General features: G+C 38.5%; 1 long non-coding RNA gene and 1 pseudogene across 2 annotated transcripts in view; both read left to right on the top strand.

Moving 5' to 3' along the window:
* LOC147584208 (uncharacterized) overlaps positions 1–24830 on the top strand; it is a 70727-nt gene that overhangs the window by 5036 nt on the left and 40861 nt on the right. The gene's annotated exons all lie outside the window — the stretch shown is intronic.
* On the top strand, positions 17989–19151 carry LOC112861494 (density-regulated protein pseudogene; annotated as a pseudogene).

Raw genomic sequence — 24830 nt, 5'->3', positions numbered from 1 at the left:
CTTATTTTTTTCCAGATTTATTGAGATATAGTTGACACATAACACTGTGTAAGTTTAAGAAGTACAATGTGATATTTTGATACATACATATGTTGTGAAATATTTACCACAATAAGGTTGGTTAACACATCCTTTACCTCACATAACTACGGTTTTGTTGTTGGTATGGTGAGAACATTAAAGCTTTGCTCTCATAGCAACTTTCAAGTATACAATACAGCATTATTAACTATGATCATCATGCTGTACATTAGATGCCCAGAACTTATTCATCTTAAAACTGAAAGTTTGGGGGCGCCTGGGTGGCGCAGTCGGTTAAGCGTCCGACTTCAGCCAGGTCATGATCTCGCGGTCCGTGAGTTCGAGCCCCGCATCAGGCTCTGGGCTGATGGCTCAGAGCCTGGAGCCTGTTTCCGATTCTGTGTCTCCCTCTCTCTCTGCTCCTCCCCCGTTCGTGCTCTGTCTCTCTCTGTCCCAAAAATAAAATTAAAAAACAAAAACAAAAAACTGAAAGTTTGGACTGTTTGATTAATAGCTCCCCTTTACCCCCTCCCAACCCTGGCAACCACCACCCTCCTCTTTGTTTCTATAAGTTTAATGTTTTAGATTCCACATATAAGTGAGATCATAGAGTATTTGTCTTTTCCTGAATTATTTTCCTTAGCATAATGCTCTCAAGGTCCATCCACGTTGTTGCAAACAAGAAGGATTTCCTTTTTTTTTATGGCTGAATAATGTGTGTGTGTGTGTGTGTGTGTGTGTGTGTGTATTTTTCAAGGTGATACTTCTTAATAGAGTTATTTCCCTTAAATAATACATTAATCCCTTGTAAACTGAGAGGCTAACGCAGTCATTTATTCATCCAATGATTACTGTATAGGTATCTCCCACTTTTCTGAAAGTTCCACATTATACCACTTTGCTTTTATGAAAGACTTAACATTAGTATCTGTTTTTGGTAACCAAAAGAAATCTGAAGAGGATTTTCACCCTTATGAAAAAAGGCATTGAAAAGTGTCCAGCATTTATTTTGCAGCCAGCCCTAAGGCAGCTTGCACCCCAAGCAGTGAGAGCGGCCCTGCCCAGCTCCTTTACCAGGATCTCCACTCAGCATCTCAGCAGCGAGCCACTGTAGCTTTGAACTGTGTCTGTGAGCATCTGTGCTGTATCTCAGTTTATTTTGTGCAGCTGTTAGCAAGATGTGTCCTAAGGTAAGGGAAGAGCCTAAGAGAGGTTATTTTTGGGGTCTGGAAACACAAAAAATTCCATATAAATGAATGGAAATTGCTTCTTTGGTTTATGCCATTTCAGCTTATGAAGGGTTTCACAGGAGGACTCTAGTTTTGGATGGAAGGATGTATTGAGTGCCTATTGGGTGTCAGGCACCTTGTTAGGGGCTGGGGATGAAACAGTAAGCAAGAGAGTCATGGCCTCTGTTCTCACAGAACTGAGCAGTCCTACTTTGTGAATGAAGAAAACAAATCTCAATCTCTTACTTTCTTTTGAAAAATATTTATTTTTTAAAAAAATGTTTATTTATTTATTTATTTATTTGGGGGGCTGCCTAGAAGAGTTTGCTGCAGTCGCTCTCATACATCTCGCGTAGATTATTTTTGCCAAATCTGATCACTTATGTATTTAAAACTTCTGAATAACATACGTATATGACCAGTCTACAATAATCCTGATTCAAAAAAGAAAGTTCTTCATTCAGTCAGTCTAATCTGCACTGAAACTTTTTTATTTTATTTTATTTTTTATTTTTTAAAATTTACATCCAAATTAGCATATAGTGAAACAATGATTTCAGGAGTAGATTCCTTAATGCCCCTTACCCATTTAGCCCATCCCACCTCCCACAGTAACCCTCAGTTTGTTCTCCATATTTATGAGTCTCTTCTGTTTTGTCCCCCTCCCTGTTTTTATATTGTTTTTGTTTCCCTTCTCTTATATTCATCTGTTTTATCTCTTTTTTTTTTTTTTTAATTTTTTTTCAACGTTTATTTATTTTTGGGACAGAGAGAGACAGAGCATGAACGGGGGAGGGGCAGAGAGAGAGGGAGACACAGAATCGGAAACAGGCTCCAGGCTCTGAGCCATCAGCCCAGAGCCCGACGCGGGGCTCGAACTCACGGACCGCGAGATCGTGACCTGGCTGAAGTCGGACGCTTAACCGACTGCGCCACCCAGGCGCCCCTGTTTTATCTCTTAAAGTTCTTATATGAGTGAATTCATACGATTTTTGTCTTTCTCTGACTGATTTCACTTAGCATAATACCCTCCAGTTCCATCCACGTAGTTGCAAATGGCAAGATTTCATTCTTTTTGATTGCCGAGTAATACTCCATTGTACATATATACACCACATGTTCTTTATCCATTCATCCATCGATGGACATTTGGGCTCTTTCCATACTTTGGCTATTATTGATAGTGCTGTAAACATGGGGGTGCATGTGTCCCTTCGAAACAGCACACCTGTATCCTGTGGATAAATGCCTAGTAGTGCAATTGCTGGGTCGTAGGGTAGTTCTATTTTTAGTTTTTTGAGGAACCTCCACACTGTTTTCCAGAGTGGCTGCACCAGCTTGCATTCCCACCAACAATGCAAAAGAGTTCCTCTTTCTCCACATCCTCGCCAACATCTGTTGTTGCCTGAGTTGTTAATGTGAGCCATTCTGACAGGTGGGAGGCTGTATCTCATGTGGTTTTGATTTGTATTTCCCTGATGATGAGTGATGTTGAGTGTTTTTTCATGTGTTGGTTGGCCATCTGGATGTCTTCTTCGGAGAAGTGTCTATTCATGTCTTTTGCCCATTTCTTCACTGGATTATTTGTTTTTTTGGGTGTTGAGTTTGAGAAGTTCTGTATAGATTTTGGATACTAGCCCTTTATCTGATATATCATTTGCAAATATCTTCTCCCATTCTATCGGTTGCCTTTTAGTTTTGCTGATTGTTTCCTTCGCTGTGCAGAAACTTATTATTTTGATGAGGTCCCAGTAGTTCATTTTTGCTTTCCCTTGCCTCCGGAGACGTGTTGAGTAAGAAGTTGCTCTGGCCAGATCAAAGAGGTTTTTGCCTGCTTTCTCCTTGAGGATTTTGATGGCTTCCTGTCTTACATTTAGGTCTTTCATCCATTTTGAGTTTATTTTTGTGTATGGTGTAAGAAAGTGGTCCAGGTTCATCTTTCTGCAGGTTTCTGTCCAGTTTTCCCAGCACCACTTGCTGAAGAGATTGTCTTTATTCCATTGGATATTCTTTCCTGCTTTGTCAGAGATTAGTTGGCCATATGTTTGTGGGTCCATTTCTGTGTTCTGTATTGTGTTCCATTGATCTGAGTGTCTGTTCTTGTGCCAGTACCATACTGTCTTGATGATTACAGCTTTGTAGTATAGATTGACGTCTGGGATTGTGATGCCTCCTGCCTTGGTTTTCTTTTTCAAGATCGCTTTGGCTATTCGGGGTCTTTTCTAGTTCCATACAAATTTTAGGATTATTTGTTCTAGCTCTGTGAAGAATGTTGGTGTTACTTTGATAAGGATTGCATTGAATATGTAGATTGCTTTGGGTAATATCAACATTTTAACAATATTTGTTCTTCCTATCCAGGAGCATGGAATCTTTTCCCATTTTTTGGTGTCTTCTTCAATTTCTTTCATAAGGTTTCTATAGTTTTCAGTGTCTAGATTTTTCACCTCTTCAGTTAGATTTATTCCTAGGTATTTTATGGTTTTTTGTGCAACTGTAAATGGGATCGATTCCTTGATTTCTCTTTCTGTTGCTTCATTGTTGGTGTATAGCAATGCAATTGATTTCTGTGCATTGATATTATATCCTGCAACATTGCTGAATTTATGAATCAATTCTAGCAGTTTTTAGGTGGAATCTTTTGGGTTTTCCATATAGAGTATCATGTCATCTGTGAAGAGTGAAAATTTGACCTCCTCCTGGCCGATTTGGATGCCTTTTATTTCTTTGTGTTGTCTGATTGCTGAGGCTGACTTCCAATACTATGTTGAATAACAGTGGCGAGAGTGGACATCCCTGTCTTGTTCCTGACCTTAGGGGAAAAGCTGTCAGTTTTTCACCATTGAGGATGATATTAGCGTTGGGTCATTCATATATGGCTTTTATGATCTCGAGGTATGCTCCTTCTATCCCTACTTTCTTGAGGGTTTTTATCAAGAAAGGATGCTGTGTTTTGTCAAATGCTTTCTCTGCATCTATTGAGAGGATCATGTGGTTCTTGTCCTTTCTTTTATTGATGTGATGAATCACATTAATTGTTTTGCGGATATTGAACTAGCCCTGCATCCCAGGCATAAATCCCGCTTGGTCGTGGTGAATAATTTTTTTAATGTATTCTTGGATCTGATTGGCTAATATCTTGTTGAGGATTTTTACATCCATGTTCATCAGGGAAATTGGTTTATAGTTCTCCTTTTTAGTGGGGTCTTTGTCTGGTTTTGGAATCAAGGTAATGCTGGCTTCATAGAAAGAGTTTGGAAATTTTCCTTCCATTTCTATTTTTTGGAATAGCTTCAAGAGAACAGGTGTTAACTCTTCCTTAAATGTTTGATAGAATTCCCCTGGAAAGCCATCTGGCCCTAGACTCTTGTTTTTTGGTAGACTTTTGATTATTAATTCGATTTCCTTACTGGTTATGGGTCTGTTCCAATTTTCTATTTCTTCCTGTTTCAGTTTGGTAGCATATATGTTTCTAGGAATTTGTCCATTTCTTCCAGATTACCCATTTTATTGGCGTATAATTGCTCATAATATTCTCTTATTATTGTTTTTATTTCTGCTGTGTTGGTTGTGGCCTCTCCTCTTTCATTCTTGATTTTATTTATTTGGGTCCTTTCCTTTTTCTTTTTGATCAAACTGGCTAGTGGTTTATCAATTTTGTTAATTCTTTTAAAGAGCCAGTTTCTCGTTTCATTGATCAAGAGTAATTTTTAATTGAAAACTTACATATGAAAAAATATGTGAACATGTAAATCAAAACCATTTCACACCCATTATGATGACTGTTATTAAAATAAAATGGAAAACAAGTTTTGGCGAGGATGTGGAGAAATTGGAACCCTTGCTCATTGGTGGTAGGAATGTAAAATGGTGCAGCTGCTGTGGACAACATTTTGGCAGTTCCTCAAAAAGTTAGACATAGAATTACCATATGATCCAGAAATTCTATTCCTTTACCCAAAAGCACTGAAAGCAGGGACACAAATAGATACTTACCCACGTATCTTCATAGCAACAGTATTCATGATAGAGACACAGGTAGAAATGACCTCTGTCCATTAACAGTTGAAGGGATAATCAAAATAGAATTCTATTCAGACTTAAAAAGGATGGAAATCATGACAAAAGATATAACATGGAGGAAACTTGAGGACACCATGCTAAATGAAACAAGCCAGTCGCAAGAGGACAAATATTGTATGAGTCTACTTATATAAGTTACTTAGGCAAATTCATAGAAATAGAAAATAGAATGGAGTTATCAGGGGCTGGGGGGAAGGGAGAATGGGTGCTATTCAATAGGTACAGAGTTTCTGTTGGGAAGACGGAAAAGTTCTAGAGATGGATAGTGTGATAGCTGCACAATATTGTGACTGTATGTTAATTCCATTGTATTCTGCACTTACAAATGGTTAGAATAGTAAATTTTATGTATATTTTACCACAATATATATATGTGAATATTTTCCTTTTATTAAAAAATCAAAACATTATGGACAACATCAGAGGCCCCTTTGACCACGTCCACTATCCTGATCCCAATTCCCCTCTTCATTGTTTTGTGTTTTCTCCTCTAGAGTTTTTCTGTATATTTGCCTGGATTTATATTTACTTAGCAAAATGACTTTTATTTTTAGCTTTAGCCAAAGAACATGTCTGCCTTGGCATGGAGATTTGAAACCATCACTTGCAGTAAAAATGTTCTAAGCAGTAGGACTTTCTGCCTTATTAATGGGGATTTTTTTGTGTGTGGATATACATTTTTAAATGTTTTTATTTATTTTTGAGACAGAGAGAGACAGAGCATGAGCGGGGAAGGGGCAGAGAGAGAGGGAGACACAGAATCCAAAACAGGCTCCAGGCTCTGAGCCATCAGCCCAGAGCCCGACGCGGGGCTTGAACTCACAGACCGTGAGATCATGACCTGAGCTGAAGTTGGACGCTTAACCAACTGAGCCACCCAGGCGCCCCTGGATATACATTTTTTAAAAAGTTGTGTTTTTCTCTCATTTTTCTTTTTTTCATTATATGGTGTTTCAGGGAATATGGCCAGAGTCGCAAAAGATGAGTCCGCAAACAAAATGCAGTTAAGTGAAAGTCCTCATACTTGAGTAGGAATGAGGCCCCAACTCTAGAATGGAGCTTCTTTTTGTTAGGATAATTGCTAACGACTACGTGCATAAAGTCAGCTAAGCAAGTGTGTTAATCAATTTAATGGTTTAGGTTTCCAAGGTTGAATTTTGAGTTAATTGGTGTCTACAACACTAGGAAGGGTTAGGTGTGAAGGGACATCAGGCCCTGGACAATGTTAATGGCTGCGTAAACATCTCCTAAGGCCTTGCACCTTCTCCAGCCCTTCCCTTTTGAAGTCTTTTCCTTTGATGCTTCTCTCCTGCATCTCCCACAATATGGCAGGGTCAGTGCCTACACAGCTGCTTTTGTTATCCCACAGCTAGCCAGCTCAGATTTCTCCCATGCCTTAGAGAACACTCCGTCCTTCCTGATGGACTCCAGGTATAAACTCCCAGTTTCAGGTCACTCCTAGCTTTTCCACTGGACTGCTTTAGTAGGCAGCCCCTCAGTGCTGCCTACTAAATACATAACTTTATTTAAATAATTTTCTTATCTTTTCCCCTTTTCCATCCCTGTTTCTAATTTGCTGAGATATCAAGTAGGTCCAAAGCTTTATAAAAATTTTGTTTTATCCTCTATGTTTAAGGATGATACATCCTCATTTTGAGAAAATTAAAGCAATTTAGAATGGTTATAAAACAATGTGCAACCACATCACACTTTGATAACTTTTCTAGACATCTCTGAATGGTGAATACCCACAGGTGCAAACCACACAATTTTAGACAAATAGGATCATACTATGCACATTGTATTGCAATTGGCTTTCTTAAAAAAATATGTCCTTAAAGTTTTCTATGGCAGTGGATATAGATTCACATTATCCATTTTACTGGCTCATAATATTTTAAAAATAGTATGACATTGTTTTCTTATTTAATAGAAAAGCACAAAGAAACAAAAAAGTGTATCACATTCTCTCAACCCTGATAGCCTACACTGAACAGTTTGTAAAATTAAAAACACATCTGTGAGATTAGGAAATTCATGCTACAAAAAGTTACAAAATAAAAAGTGAAAGTTGAGAGCCACCCACACTTTCCCCGTTTATTCTTCCCATGGCTAACTGCCTTTAATTTCTAGTGAATCCTTCAAAACATGCAAAATCACTTACATATATGTATTTCTATCTTTCTAATTTTTGTTTTTTTTTTTAAATACAAAACATATCACTATATAGAGTTATTTACGTTGCTTTTTTGTTTTGTTTGTTGTATTTGGGGGATCATTCCTTAACTGCAAGGTAAATGTATCTTTGGAACAGCTGCGTAAAAAGTCATTTGTTAGGATGTGCCATAATCTACTTAGTTCCCTGTGATGGATATTCTGATTGTTTCCAGGGTTTTGCTTGTTTATTATGCAGTTTTGATTCTACTATTATCAATAATGTTGCAAAAACATCTTTGTACTTATCTTAACAAGTCCTGCCAGCATATCCATAGAGAAAATCTTAAGCACTGGGGATTGGATTACAGGGTGTATGTGTTTTACATGTTGGTAGAAATCGCCAAATCATCATCCAGAACGGTTACACCAAATACCATTACAACAAAAGTGTTTGAGAGTGCTTGTTTCCTAAAATTCCACAAGCGTTAGTTATCAGGCTTTTTAGGTGTTGCCAATCAAATAAATTAAAATTATTATCTTGTTCTGATTTGCATTTACTTTATTACGAATGAAGTTGAGATAGTTTTGAAATGTTCGTTGGCTGTTTGTAGTTTTTTCCTTGAAACTGTTCATACATTCACTGTATTTTTTTCCTCCTAGGCTGTTCATCTTTTTTAATAACTGTCACTAGAATTTGTGTGAATAGAAAACATTTATTGAGCAAGGTATTGCATTGCTTGGATAATTTATTCAACTAATTACCTAATAACGAACAGTTAGAATGTTTAGAATATCACACTACAGTTTCAAGCTTCATGTACTTGCAACTTTATGCTCTGAATAAAATATGTCTTTAAGTTAGATTTCCAGAAGTAGAATTGCTGGTTTAAAGCCCAATTCCTTGTCAAAACTTTCAAAATACAATTGTTTGATGGGGGAATAGTCCAAGTTAGGGAGTGGGAGCAAAGAAAGAGGCACTAAATAGGAGATCCTGATTGCAAGGCTAATCTGCTCTAAATTAGAATTGAACTAAAAGGCTAATTGGTGATGTTATCATCCTAGCTGCTTTCATCAATGAGTTTCTTAAAATCCTGAATCTCCTTTGCTATTTGGAGCCTCCTGGGCGTCTGCAAATTCTCTGGAAGGAAAAAAAGAAAAAAATGTCATTTTCAAGTGAAATAATAGTATTCAAACATAATCATAAGCACATTTTGAATCATTGCATGGCCATGCAATTTTAATGTTGGCTTTACATTTCTGTTTACAATTATCTGGGTGGTGCACATGGTTTAAAGGAACATTTGGCATTAAGGTAACTTATGAATTTAAATTGATTGGAGGAAAGTAGTGGGAGACTTGAATAAGGTTATCTATAGGACTGGTTCAGTTTAAGAACCCAAGTTCAAGCTGAGTTCAAGAGAAGCTGTGCACAAAGCAATCCATTAAATTAGGATAATTTAGGAAGTGATTTGGGGGAGCATGAATTGCATAAATCTTGTCTTTGTACCTAATAACTTTTTCATTAGCAGGTAGTGTAGTAGAAAATACAGAGCAAAGAAATTTACATTTCTGATTGGAGTTATAATTGGACTAGGATACCAGTTCAGGCCAAATTGCATTAATGACCACAATGCCAACCTTAGTTTTACAGGGGTTATTAGGTAACACTACGTTAAACCAGGCATTCCAGGATTACGTGGGCAGTATGAGGTCTGCCTTGGTATCTGCAAAGTTAAGAAGTGAAGTTATTTTCACCACTTTGTGCAGTATTATTACCTGAACAGACATTTTGTGCATTCATATTTTTGACAGACAAAATCAAATAGGCAAAAATTGGTTTGCTCTCATTTTTTGTTCTAATATGCATTTATTATGAATATATATATACACACATATAATGTTAATAATGTTAATCTATTTCTTTTTTTTTTTACCAGTGTTACTTTTTTTTTAATGTTTATTTTTGAGAGAGAGAGAGAGAGATTGAAAGAGAGAACATGATTAGGCAAGGGGCAGAGAGAGAGGGAGATACAGAATCCGAAGCAGGCTCCAGGTTTGAGCTGTCAGCGCAGAGCCTGATGTGGGGCTCCAGCTCACAAATGAGAGATCATAACCTGAGCCGAAGTCAGACGCTTAACTGAGTCACTCAGGCACCCCTCCAGTGTTACTTTCTTTTGAAAACAATCCAAGATAAAAATCTGCCATTTAAATTTTCTATTGTCTTTGTTACCTCCACAAGTATATTCAGTTTTACATATTTACAACAATGTTATAGCTAGAGTTTTGAATTTTACATTTCATTTAACATATACCATAATTATTTTCCATTTTGTTCATCTGTTTTTATTCTTAATGTTTATTTATTTTTGAGAGAGAGATGACAGAGTGCAAGCAGGGGAGGGTCAGAGAGAGCGGGAGACACAGAATCCAAAGCAGGCTCCAGGCTCTGAGCTGTCAGCACAGAGCCTGATGCAGGGCTCAAACATGAATGGGGAGTTTGTGACCTGAGCCACATGTGACCTCATGTGACCTCATGTGACCACATGTGGGGAGTTTGTGACCTGAGTCAGATGCTTAACTGACTGAGCCACACAGGCACCCCAATCTGTTTTTATTCTGATTTTCTGTTGCTTCATGCATTTTCCCTTGACCACCATCATGTAACCAATATTTGCGTAGGTATGTGAGTCCACACATTTTTCTCCATAACTATGTAAGCATTTACAAAGATATACAGATACATGCATACACATATAAATAAATATATAAAATATATATTAAAAGATTGTTAATTGTCATTTACTTTTACAGAAGTATGGTCATAAATTATATCTATTTCTCAGTTACATCCTTTCTTGTTTAATTCATTAGGGCAGCCGGACAGATCAACTTGATTTTTTTTTAATATGAAATTTATTGTCAAATTGGTTTCCATACAACACCCAGTGCTCATCCCAACAGGTGCCCTCCTCAATGCCCATCACCCACTTTCCCCTCCCACCTACCCACCATCAACCCTCAGTTTATTCTCAGTTTTTAAGATTCTCTGATGGTTTGCCTCCCTCCCTCTCTCTTTTTTTTTCTTCCCTTCCCCTCTCCCATGGTCTTCTGTTAAGTTTCTCAGGATCCACGTAAGAGTGAAAACATATGGTATCTGTCTTTCTCTGTATGACTTATTTCACTTAGCATAACACTCTCCAGTTCCATCCACGTTGCTACAAAAGGCCATATTTTATTCTTTCTCATTGCCAAGTAGTATTCCATTGTATATATAAACCACAATTTCTTTATCCATTCATCAGCTGATGGACATTTAGGCTCTTTCCATAATTTGGCTATTGTTGAAAGTGCTGCTATAAACATTGGGGTACAAGTGCCCTATGCATCAGCACTCCTGTATCCCTTGGGTAAATTCCTAGCAGTGCTATTGCTGGGTCATAGGGTAGGTCTATTTTTAATTTTTTGAGGAACCTCCACACTGTTTTCCAGAGTGGCTGCACCAGTTTGCATTCCCACCAACAGTGCAAGAGGGTTCCTGTTTCTCCATATCCTCTCCAGCATCTCTAGTCTCCTGATTTTAGCCACTCTAACTGGCGTGAGGTGGTATCTCAGTGTGGTTTTGATTTGTATTTCCCTGATGAGGAGTGATGTTGAGCATCTTTTCATGTGCCTGTTAGCCATTTGGATGTCTTCTTTAGAGAAGTGTCGATTCATGTTTTCTGCCCATTTCTTCACTGGATTATTTGTTTTTCAGGTGTGGAGTTTGGTGAGTTCTTTATGGATTTGGATACTAGCCCTTTGTCCAATATGTTGTTTGCAAATATCTTTTCCCATTTCGTTGGTTGCCTTTTAGTTTTGTTGGTTGTTTCCTTTGCAGTGCAGAAGCTTTTTTCTTCATAAGGTCCCAGTAGTTCATTTTTGCTTTTAATTCCCTTGCCTTTGGAGATGTGTCAAGTAAGAAATTGTTGCGGCTGAGGTCAGAGAGGTTTTTTTCCTGCTTTCTCCTCTAGGGTTTTGATGGTTTCCTGTCTCACATTCAGGTCTTTATGCATTTTGAGTTTATTTTTGTGAATGGTGTAAGAAAGTGGTCTAGTTTCATTCTTCTGCATGTTGCTGTCCAGTTCTCCCAGCACCATTTGTTAAAGAGACTGTCTTTTTTCCATCGTATATTCTTTCCTGCTTTGTCAAAGATTAGCTGGCCATACATTTGTGGGTCCAATTCTGGAGTCTCTATTCTATTCCATTGGTCTATGTGTCTGTTTTTGTGCCAATACCATGCTGTCTTGATGATTACAGCTTTGTAGTAGAGGCTAAAGTCTGGGATTGTGATGCCTCCCGCTTTGGTCTTCTTCAATATTACTTTGGCTATTCGGGGTCTTTTGTGGTTCCATACAAATTTTAGGATTGCTTGTTCCAGCTTTGAGAAGAATGCTGGTGTAATTTTGATTGGGATTGCATTGAATGTGTAGATTGCTTTGGGTAGTATCAACATTTTAACAATATTTATTCTTCCAATCCATGAGCATGGAATGTTTTTCCATTTCTTTGTGTCTTCTTCAATTTCCTTCATAAGCTTTCTATAGTTTTCAGCATACAGATCTTTTGCATCTTTGGTTAGGTTTATTCCTAGGTATTTTATGATTCTTGGTGCAATTGTGAATGGGATCAGTTTCTTTATTTGTCTTTCTGTTGCTTCATTATTAGTGTATAAAAATGCAACTGATTCTGTACATTAATTTTGTAACCTGCGACTTTGCTGAATTCATGTATCAGTTCTAGCAAACTTTTGGTGGAGTCTATCGGGTTTTCCATGTATAATATCATGTCATCTGGAAAAATCAACTTGATTTTTTTAATAGCAACATAGTTAGCTATACTATAGATGTACACATTATTCATCAATAGAGGGTTCCTCCATTGATGGACTTTTAAGTTTTCAAGTTTGTTTTTAAGTTTACTTATTTTTGGGGGGAGGGAGGGGCAGAGAGAAGGGAGAGGGAGAATCCCAAGCAGCTCTGCACTATCAGGGCAGAGCCCGACGTGGGACTCTATCTCATGAACCATGAGATCATGATCTGAGCCAAAATCCAGAGTCGGAGACTCAACCGACTGAGCCACCCAGGTGCCCCAGTTCTCAAGTTTTTTGTTATTACAAACAATGCCACAATAAATATTCTTGGGGCACTTAGGTGGCTCAGTCGGCTAAGTGTCTGACTCTTGATTTTGGCTCAGGACATGATGTCACGGTTTGTGAATTGTAGCCCTGCACTGGGCTCTGCACTGACCGTGTGGAGCCTGCTCCAGATTCTCTGTCTCCCTCTTTCTCTGCCCCTCCCCTGCTCTCTCTCTCTCTCAAAAATAAAGAAACATTAATTAAAAAAAAAAATAGTAGAAAGGGGCGCCTGGGTGGCTCAGTCGGTTAAGCGTCCGACTTCAGCTCAGGTCACGATCTCGCGGTCCGCGAGTTCGAGCCCCGCGTCGGGCTCTGGGCTGATGGCTCAGAGCCTGGAGCCTGCTTCCGATTCTGTGTCTCCCTCTCTCTCTGCCCCTCCCCCATTCATGCTCTCTCTCTGTCTCAAAAATAAATAAAAACGTTAAAAAAAAATTAAAAAAAAAAAGAAACATTAAAAAATATTCTCACAGATTCATTCTTAGATTGTTAGGACTAGGATCCCTAGATCAGAGGGTATATATATTTTTTGTTTTTAATGTATAATGCCATATTACTTTAAAAAGCTGTGTGTAGACCTTATTTGGATCTTGATTCAAATAAAGTATAAAATTGAGTATATTTATAAGACAACTGGAAATTTGAACACCGACTAGATAATTCATTAAATTAAGGAATGGGGGGCATTTTTTAGGTGTGATAATGGTAGAGATACGTACTGAAATATTTATGGATGAAATAATTTGTTTCTACTAGAGGGAGAGAAGTGGACTGAAGCTGATATAATGGGAATTCATTATACCGTTGTCTTCTTTTATATATGGTTGAAATTCATAATAATAATAATAAAAGCTACAAAAATTCATATTATATAATGTATGAGAAAACCTAGTTCCTTACATTTCCCTTAGCACCAGATATTATCACTTTTTTTATTTTTGTCAATCTCATGCATGAAAAAAGATATTTGTTGCTATAATTTGTATTTACCTTACTACTAGTGATGAGGAAAACAAAGGCAAGAGAAATGCAGCTTAAATTAAATCTCCTTACAGCTTGCAGCTCACTGATAGACACTTGAAACATACAGAACGTGACCTTCCTCAAGCAAGTCATGGCTGCCTTAGTGCCTTAATGTTTTTGCTTTTATTAAAGACTAAAAGTAACCTTATCTTAACAGCCAGCCCCTCAAGGTCATGAAAGCCTTGCTTCCCAATTCCTTAGAAACTTACTTTATCTCTATCTCCCTCCCTCCACAAACCTAAAAATATATAATCATTCACTCCTCACAGCCCCAGTTGTGCAGCTCTTTCTGCCCACGGGTCCTGTCCCCGTGATTTAATCAAATCACTTTTTCACACCAAAGATGTCTCAAGAATCCTTTCTTCGCCATTTGCTCACGAACCTCATCACTAGATTATCTTGAGAAAGTGTAAAGCTTCCTTACTGGCAGCTAGCAGCCAGGCCATGATGCTCTCAAAAGAACATAAACAAATTCACTAGAATATAAGTAAGATGTACACAAGGCCACTCTGTGACCATTTCTAGAACAAGACATAAAAACAATAAAATATCCTCTACTTCTGACTTAACTGAGTGACAGCTGCTCCTTTACCAATGACAACAGGGCCTTGCTTTAATCCTCCTACTTCCAGATAAAAATTGTTCAGCTATCCAGCCACTAAATTTCCCCAACTTTTTGACAACCTTCAATCCATAACTGGTCCTTACTTCTTAGACTTTTCAGGGAATAATCTAGTACAAGTCCAAATAGTATGAGAAACTCCTTCCAAGGTTCTCTTGCTGAGGCCTCTACAGGTTCCTCTGGAGTACTTTCTCCCTTGCTGTGGGAAGGTAAATCTAACTTTTTTATTATGGATATGTTCCTGGAGGCCTTTGATCAGCGGGCTTTATTTAAAGCAATCTTGTCAAAGTTTATCGTCCATTTGGATTTCCTCTTTTTTGGGGCATTCTCCCAGTTCAGTGGGTAGTTCTGAAATTTTCCCTTTTGTTTGAAAGTCAGTCCCATTATTTACCTTCCTCATTCTTCTCTAGGAGCCATAGGTGCTACTTCTTAGAAGAGGTAAGAGATATGGATTATTATTCGAGTTGAATCACTGCGGGTTTGATGGCATTAGCAAGAGTCTTCAGGATCTTATTAATTCACCAGGAATGCTACTGGGAGCTAAGCTAAGTTGGATCTCTCCATTTGCTTCAGACTCTTCAGGTTATTTTCTTGGCCACCAGTCTAGTTTGGCTAATGTTGATGACGTGTGTGTATACCATTTATGCTCATTTCATTAGGTATTAAGGGAGAAAATTCATCTTAACTCGGAAGTCTGACATTTATATTAGATTTTGCTTTACATATTCATAAACTCTGATGTGAGATACATAAAAATTCAATACTTTTTTTGTTAATTGTTCTTTTATTGATATGAAACACCACTACTTGTCTCTTTTAGTGCTTTCCTCTTGAATTCTACTGTTTGTTACATTAACATTGTAACATACATAACATAATCTTTTGTTTGGTGTGCTGGGAAAATATTTTGATACTTAAACCCATGTGTTTTCATCCAATATGTAACTCTCTATTCAGCTGACTAGGCTCTGAGTCATCCTCTGCCTTAAGGGAGGTTGTCCCAATAGAACCAGAATACAAAAGAGGCAAATTCTTGGCTTGCGAATTTCAAAGCTGGGGCCTAGGTGTTAGACACCCGGAGCCAGTTTCCTCCCCCTCACTCAGAGGAGAGAAGAACCAAGTCATCTTCTGTCTGGTCTATGCTATTTTCTTAGGTGTTACTTCTCTCTTTTGTGGGATGTGTGTGTGTGTGTGTGTGTGTGTGTGTGATTTTTGATGTTAGTTTTCCTCAAGTGTTTTGTCATTCTAGGTTGAGTGTTCATCTTAATTTTTGACGTACCCTTTTAGCCTATTGTGAGTGCTGAATATGTTTATCACATCTTTTTTTTTAATACTTATTTTTGAGAGAGAGAGAGACAGACAGACAGAGCGTAAGCAGGGGAGGGGCAGAGAGAGAGGGAGACATAGAGTCCCAAGCAGGCTCTAGGCTCTGAGCTATCAGCACAGAGCCTGATGCAGGGCTCGAACTCACAAGCTGTGAGATCATGACCTGAGCCAAAGTTGGACACTTAACCTCCTGAGCCACCCAGATGCCCCTGTATATCACATCTTGTTGCCAGGAAAGAATTTGGACTTGTTGCTGGATGGGGTATATTCTTTAGTATCTAGAATGAGAACTAGGGACAACCATATTATTACCATGGGCACTGCAATGCTTTGCCTCTTTTAGGTGCTTCTATTGACATTTCTTTTACTGCAGTTGCTTGACAAAAGCTGGGGAAGATTACCTTACCAGTTGCCCATGTCTTGTTCTGATTTCCCCATATCCACTGTCTCTGAGGCTGGAGAAACTTAAAGTTGCTCTCACCTTTTGCTTCAGTTTTTTTTCTCTGCAGACTACTCAGCCTAATCTGGAGCCAATGCAGAGTTAGTTAGGGGGTATAGTCTCCCCCCCCCCACCAACTTAACCCTGCTTTTTGTCAGGGTTGGAAATGCACAGTCTGGGATGCTTCCAACCAGGGGAAGGACTAAGATGCTGAAAGAGTCAGTTTCTATAACTGAACAGCATCTCCTTTGGCCCAGTTCCATGCTTCAGCAGTTCCAGGATCTGGATCCCCTGGGTATTCTGGAGGGTTCTTGGATTTTGTTCCAAATCCCTTCTCCAGCTCCCTGGGGGCTGGGGGACTCTACCCAGTGCTTCAAGTGTGCAGAATGTGCCTTATTTTGATAAGATATGTTTTCCTGGGGGACGATCAGGACTGGACACTTCCTGCTTTGTCCCTGACTATTTCAGGTGGATTTCTGCAACTGGTAGGCAGATATGACTTCCAACTAAGTTGGTGCCCACCTGTGTCCATTACTCTTCTCTTTAGGAAACCCTTGCTTTTTGGTTAATGGGAGCTGCTGCTGACACTTGGGCAGCTTTTTGTTTGGGAAGTTAGAAATTGTAAATAGGCAAGATGGGTAACTGTAGGCCTTTCCCCAGAGCCAGGTATTAGCATTGCAAATATGGCTCTTCAGTTCTAGTTAGTAAGGCGATGCCCAGGGAGAGAAGGAATTGTGCCAACTAAAGAAAGATTCTTTCTTATTTATGATTTCCCCCACCAGCAGGAGGTTTTCAAAGCACTGCATCTGTTTTAGAAGGCTCTGTGCTAATTATCGTTATAATAATTATTATAATCATAATGTGAATTTAAATTTCATTCATAATCTCAGGTGTGCATAAAACGTAATTTTATTTATTTTTAGTACCTCTTCAATTTCTGACTCTGCATCCTCATTCTGCATAATGGAAGACAACTCCTTGCCAACTGAGGTTGGACCCCAGTCATCTTGGTCAGCCTCTGCTGACAAACTTGGACATTGTCCAACTCCCCCAGATTCAGTGATGGCCTTTACTGGAGCCTGCTTCAAACTTTGCTCATTGCCCTATAAAAGAATTTTGAACATCTATGTAACTCCTTGCTCAATTTTTAGTTGACATTTAAACTTTTCATCATAAATTCAAATCATTATAAAAGATTTATTAGCATACTGCATATATTGATATTTAAAAATCGAACTATTATCCCATACTTTTAAATATATATACATACTATAACAATTTAATTTAATTTAATTAAAAATACCTTAGGGGCACCTGGGTGGCTCAGTCCATTAAGTGTCCAACTCTTGGTTTTGGCTCAGGTCATGATCTCATGGTCATGAGATGGAACACCAAGTCAGGCTCCGCTCTGGTCATGGAACCTGCTTAAGATTTTCTCTCTCTTTCCCTCTGACCCTCTCCCCTGCTCATGCATATGCTCATGCTCCCTCTCTCTCTCTCTCTCAAAAAAAAAAAAGTTAAAAAAAAAACCTTAATATTTTGGGGTGCTTGGATGGCTCAGCCAGTTGAACATCTAGCTTCGGTTCAGGTCATGCTCTCTCGGTTCATGGGTTTGAGCCTCGCCATCCGGCTCTGTGCTGACAGCTCAGAGCCTGGAGCCTGCTTCACATTCTTCGTCTTCACCTCTCTCTGCCCCTCCCCTGCTTACATTCTCTCTGTCTCTCAAAAATAAATAAAACATTAAAAAAATTTTTTTTAATACCTTAATATTTTAAGAGGAGGAACCAGGTAAAGATGCCTGCTTTCACCACTTTTGTTAAGCATTATACTTGAGGTCCTATCCAGAGTAATAAAGCAAGGCAAAGAAAAATAAAAAGGTTGCAGATTGGAAATAAAGAAGTAAAACTGCCTTCAGACGGGCTTTCAGGTGGCCCTGGTCGGGGAAGAGGAGTTGCATATATCGCTTCAGCTGGCATTTTGTGAGATGGCTGCTGATATTTCTGAATCCAGTGGGCATGATTGCAAAGGAGAGCGAGGGGCAATACCAAGTTACATGCAGACTATCCACTTTGAGTCCTCTACTGTGGAGTCTGTTCATTACTAACAGAGTACTGTGAATATATGCCTGCTGTTGCTAAATGTCGACAGTGGTTAGAGAAGAATTTTCCAAGTGAGTTTGCAAAACTTACTGTAGAAAATTCGCCCAAACAAGAAGCTGGAGGCAGTGAGGGTCAAGGCACAGCAGGGGAAGAAGAAAAGAAGAAAAGCAGAAGAGAGGTGGAAGGGGTCAAATAAAGCAAAAAAAGAAGACTGTACCACAAAAGGTTATGATAGCCAAAATTCCCAGAGCAAAGAAGAAATATGTAACCAGAGTATGTGGCCTTGCAACTGTGAAATTGATCTAAAAGAAGCACAAAGATTTTTTGCTCAAAAATTCTCCTGTGGTGCCTCAGTAACAGGAGAGGATGAAATCATCATTCAGGGAGACTTTACAGATGACATAATTGATGTCATTCAGGAAAAATGGCCAGAGGTAGATGATGATAGCATCAAAGATGTTGGAGAAGTAAAGAAGTGATTTTGAAAATTTCTTTCTAGGGGCGCCTGGGTGGCTCAGTCGGTTAAGCGTCCGACTTCGGCTCAGGTCATGATCTCACGGTCTGTGAGTTCGAGCCCTGCATCGGGCTCCGTGCTGACAGCTCAGAGCCTGGAGCCTGCTTCGGATTCTGTGTCTCCCTCTCTCTCTGACCCTCCCCTGTTCATGCTCTGTCTCTCTCTGTCTCAAAAATAAATACACATTTTAAAAAAACTAAAAAAAAAAAAAAAGAAAATTTCTCTCGATTTAATGATTTGAACTGAGAGTTGATATGGCCAAAGGGAGAGAGGCCTTTTAAAAAATGTATATTTATCCTACAGTGAAACTGTAGACTACCCTCACCCTTGGCATTTTCACCATTCTGTTCTGTATAAGGCTGCTTGTTTTTTTTTTTTTTAATTGCCAAAGTCTAATAAACAGGGGAGACTGTCATGCTTATGCATGAAATAGAATTTAGTCAAATAAAAATTTTTGGTCATTTGGTACTGACTTTTCTCTTTCTCTTTTTAACTTTTTATTTTTGAAAAACACTAGATTTTTTTGTGCAAAGCCTTTCTGTTTACTATCTTAAAATAATCATGATTTAATGAGTTAATTTTCTTAAAAATAGTCATGATTTAATGAAATCATGATTTAAAGCTGAGTAATGTTTTAAAGAATTTGAATTTTGGCTTCATCACCATTAATGATTATCTCCTTGCTTCTTTGGTGTGATAGTTTTGAGATGCTTGGGCATCTAATAGATTTGTGGTTGAATTTGCTTCATTGTTACCAAACGAGTCCACTTTGTGGTCACATTAACTTAACGTTGGTAGGAGTTGTTCAGTTCTGGAGATTATTTGGTAAAGTATACTAAAGCCTTAAAACCATCTGTAGTCTAACCCAGTAAGCCACTTAGTTGACATTATCCTAAAGATAGAATCATTCTTGCTTAGAACTGTGGGTGAGGGTGTTCATCACAATGTTACTTATAAAGAAATTACAACTGATATAAATGAACAATTGGGAAATGGTTAGAGAATGATGGTGTACCATATGGTAGAATTTTCATATATTTTTAAATATTTTCCAAGGATACTTTGGAAACATGTTTGATGATGTTAAGTAGGGGGTTGGATCCCAAATCTGTTTTATGCATTATTATCACCATTGTTTTGAGTGAAAGACCATTCAAAGATGCTGCAAGTTCTTGTTCTAGCTATAAATTCTGAGAGTAAAATTCTACCCAATTGGAAAGAATATACACCCATGCTGTCTCTCTATATATAGGTAGTCTGGGAAATAACAATTGAAATGAGTCTTTCTCAAGAGAAACAGTGACAATGAATTTTAATGAATGCACTAAATGAATTTAAACTTTGTTTTTATAAGGGTCTTAAATCAGGTGCTACAAATAGAAAAGAAGACTCCTGGTATTTTAAATTGCTATAGACACCTTTAAGAAATTTAGAACCCATTGTTTATTGCCCTGCAAATTACAACCTTGAATGAATGAGTGGTTTTTTTAAATAATTAAAATCTTAGAAAAAATGTGTAATAAAGATGCAAATTAAGAAAATGAAATTCTGCATTAACTGTGAATTTTACTGAATATGAGTATCTGATGAAGCAAATTTATCCACCAAGACCATTTGGTACGTGTTGTATGTGTATTCTGTTAGTGTTGGAAGATGTCTATGTGCCTGTATCAACCATGTGACTCCATGTAAAGATTCTAAATGTTCACAGTTCTTGGCAAATGCAGTTTTAATCCATATAAAGCCAGTAGTGGATGTTACTGCAGGATAGGGTAATGGAGGGTTAAAATTGTCCTAGTGTAAACAAACAAGCAAAAAAAAAAAGAAGTAAAACTGTCTTAATTCACAAATGAAGACCACTCAAGTGAAAATAGGCTATTTATTCAGAATTTGTTATAGCAGATAGCCACAAACACTTGACTTTGGGAGAGACTAAGAGTCAGGCAGGGGCCAGGAAAGTTTTCTAATGAAAAAAAGGGAAAGCTTTCAGCATGCACTGATTGAAGGCTCTTGGCATGGGGAAGCTAGAGATGGGTTAACCAGAAGTCGGCATCTTATGTGATGGTTTGGGGAGCATATTTAGCATATTTATCTTTTTCTCGTTGGTCTTGAGTTAGAAGCAAGATAAAAGAAATAGGGAAGTTGGCTGTCACCGATTGAGTTCTGACCATTCTGGGTTGATTGCTTCAGAGGTTGTAATTTGGCTTCCTAGAGTGGTTGCTGCAGGGGTTGTGGGTCAGAGTTCTGTTGTTATATATGGTCTGGCTTTTGTCTGTTTGTATATCCAGTCACTCAGACAACATGAACATATATGTAGAAAATCCAGAGGAATCTACAAAAACACTTTAGAAATAATAAGTGAGTTTAGCAAGGTCTCATGATATAAGGTCATTACATAAAAATTAATTCTATGGATAAATTTATAGAAATAGAAGCAGATTAGTGGTTGCCAGGAGCTGGGAGGGTGGAAATGGGGAGCGACTGATAATAAGTATGGAGTTTCTTTTTTTTTTTTTTTTTAATTTTTTTTTAACGTTTATTTATTTTTGAGACAGAGAGAGACAGAGCATGAACAGGGGAGGGGCAGAGAGAGAGAGAGACACAGAATCTGAAGCAGGCTCCAGGCTCTGAGCTGTCAGCACAGAGCCTGACGCGGGGCTTGAACTCACGGACCGTGAGATCATGACCTGAGCCGAAGTCGGACGCTTAACTGACCAAGCCACCCAGGCACCCCTCTTTTTTTTTTTTTTTTTTTTTTTATGTAGGCTCCATGACCAGTGCAAAACTCAACATGGGCTTGAACTCAGAACCCCAATATCAAGACCTGAGCTGAGATCAAGAGTCAGATGCTTAACTGACTGAGCTACCCAGGCACCCTGAGTATAGAGTTTCTTTTTGGAGTGATGTAGATGTTATGGAATTAGATAGTGATAATGACTGCTCCACCTTGTGAATATACTAAAACCACTGAACTATATTCTTTAAAAGGGTGAATATTATGGTATATTATGGTATGTGAATATTATGGTATGTGAATTATATTTCAATAAAAAGCTTTAATTGTATTTATATATAGTAGCAATTAGCAATTGACATTGAAAATGTAAATAAATCACATATAGTAGCATCAATAGATATGAAATACTAAGGGATAAATTCAACTAAATATGTGCAAGACCTGTACACTGAAAACTTTAAGCAGTGTAAAATTTCAGAGAAATTAAAGAAGATGTAAATAAATGGAGAAATAAACTATATTCATGAACTCAAAGATTCAGTATTATTATGATGTCAGTTCTCTGCAAATTGGTTTATATAGAGTCAATGCAGCCCTAGTCCTGGCAGGCTTTGTTTTGTAGACTAACTAGCTGATTCTAATACGAGTCAGAGGAGAAAAAACAGTTTTGAAGAAGAAAAGTTGGAGGATAGAGGAATCTGCATACACCCTGCCAGGTTCTACCACTTATTAGTTGTATGTCCTTGATCAAGCCTTTTCACCATCCTGGCCTTGGTTTCTTGATCAGTGAAAAGGGAATAATAATAGTATCTAAGACTTACATAGGATTTCTGAGAGGATTAACTGAGATGATAGATATAAAGCACTTAGGAAAGTACTTGGAACATAGTAAGCCTTCAAATGTATTGTTACTGTTGTTGTCTCTTCCTTGACCAGGCTGGGCATTCAGGGGATGTACAGGGGAGCTTCTGGAAACCCAAGCGTTCTCCCTGCCTCCTTGCCCAGATGTAGCATGCTGCCCTTTTTACTGCATGCCCCTGTCCACTGGTACAGGGGACATCTATGGGGTACTACTCTCAAATGCCAGACTAGAGGTGGTACACTTGTCTTATTCTTGAGTCCCTCAAATTTCGGTCGGCATTTTGTTGCCTCCTCCCTCTGCCATAAACCTACATATGGGGAAGCTGGTGTGGAGCTTGAAGCTACTACATTGCTTCTCATTTTCTTTGTCTTCTACCCGTCTCACATCTGTGGAACTTTGTAGTCTTAGGCTAGGAAGAAAAACCAGTTTCCCCTGTTTGCATGGCCTCAAAAATGATTTCTGTCTCTCACCTGTTAAACATTAGGAAGTGGTGCCTTTGTTCAACAGGGCAGTCATTAGCTCAACATGCTAATTTTTAAAAACTGAATTGAAAGTTTACATGTAGTGAAATGTGTAAATCTTAACAGTATAATTCAATGAAATTTGACAACCAACACGCCAATAAAGATACAGATTTCCACTGCCCCAGAAAGTTCCTTCTTGCCACATTATAGTCAATCCTCAACCACCTTTTCCTAATAGGATACCACTGTTCTGATTTTTATTGACATTGACGGTTTTAGCTCCTAGATAAGGCAACTATATCAGGTCTGAGGGAGCAGTAAGCCATCTAACGTTTTGAAATAACCACAACAGGGGCACCTGGGTGGCTCAGTCGGTTGAGCGTCCGACTTCAGCTCAGGTCATGATCTCACAGTTGTGAGTTCGAGCCCTGCATCGGGCTCTGTGTGGACAGCTCAGAGCCTGGAGCCTGCTTCCGATTCTGTGTCTCCCTCTGTCTCTGCCCCTCCCCTGCTCATGCTCTGCCTCTCTCTGTCTCAAAAATAAATAAAAACATTAAAAAAAAATAAAATGAAATAATCACAACAAAACTACCACTACTATTACCGTGAGCCTTTCTTGATATTCTGTACCAGTCACTTCAAAAAGCACTTTATGTGAATTAGCTCATTTAATCCTCAGGAGAACTCCTGTGAACCAAATCCTATTATCATCCCCATTTCTCAATGAGAAAACTGAGGCTGTGAGCGTTAAGCCGCTTGCCAGGCATCTCTCACAACTATTAAGACCTAGAACAGAGATGAAAATTTCGAAGGAATTTCAAGGCCAATTCTCTTTATGAGGGGGACACATGTTTAGAACTTTTATACAATTCAAAACGTATCCATTCTTGAGTTAACTGATGTCACTGTACATTTGTTTTAATCCTTATTTCTAAAAATCTCTTAGCATGATTTATACTCTTCAGCAGAGTGTACTCTTCTAAATTGTCAGCTTGCTATATCATGATGATGGGCCTTCCTCATGAGGTTTTTATCATCTCGCAACATTTAGGGGGCACCTTTCATAGCTCTGTAATCAGAGTTATTACCTAACAAAATATTACCTAACAAAGTATTTAAAGGACAGTGTTATGATATTACACTAGAGATGATATTACATTAAAATAACAAGTGAATGTAAAGTGGACACGTGAAAAATCTAACTTGGAGAAATTTCCCGAAGCATATAAAAGCTATAGTTTTTCTTTTTGCCAGCTGAAGGATGCCCAATTTGGCAACTACATAAGTACAGTATACAATTCACCTGGGCTGCTGGTTTTGAAATCACGAAATTCTCGGCAGATTTTTCAAATTGGGGGTGGTGTGGGGATTGCATTGCTTCTATTTTCTGCATATAGCGAGACTTCATTAATATTTTAACTATGGCACTATTTCAAATGTGTGTCATTTTTTAAAAAGTTTGTTTATTATGAGAGAGAGCGCATGTGAGCGGAGGAGGGGCAGCGAGAGAAAGGGAGAGAGAGAATCCCAAGCAGGCTCTGTGCACTCAGCACAGAGCCTGATGCTGGGCTCAATCCCATGACCCTGGGATCATGACCTGAACTGAAATCAAGAGTTGGTTGCTTAATGGACTGAGCCACCCAGGCTCCCCAAAACTCACTCTTTAAATTTTTTTCTTTTTAAAAAATTTTTTTTTTTTAACGTTTATTTATTTTTGGGACAGAGAGAGACAGAGCATGAACGGGGGAGGGGCAGAGAGAGAGGGAGACACAGAATCAGAAGCAGGCTCCAGGCTCTGAGCCATCAGCACAGAGCCCGACGCGGGGCTCGATCTCATGGACCGCGAGATCATGACCTGAGCCGAAGTCGGACACTCAACCGACTGAGCCACCCAGGCGCCCCGCATTCTTATATTCTTTATAGAGCAGTGCTCCATCACTACCATCTCCCAGAATTTTTTTCATCACCCCAAAAGAAATTCTGTACCTGTTAGTAATCATGCCCCATTTCCTTTTTTTCAGTCCTTACTGACTGCTAATTTATTTTGTGTCTCTGTGGATTGGTCTATTGTGGACATTTCATGT

This window comes from Puma concolor, chromosome A1 (genome assembly GCF_028749965.1).
Source record: "Puma concolor isolate L17-30 chromosome A1, mPumCon1.1.hap2, whole genome shotgun sequence".
Lineage (NCBI taxonomy): Eukaryota > Metazoa > Chordata > Mammalia > Carnivora > Felidae > Puma > Puma concolor.
The sequence above is the reverse complement of the archived record's forward strand: the minus strand, read 5'-3'. Positions and strand labels throughout refer to the sequence as shown.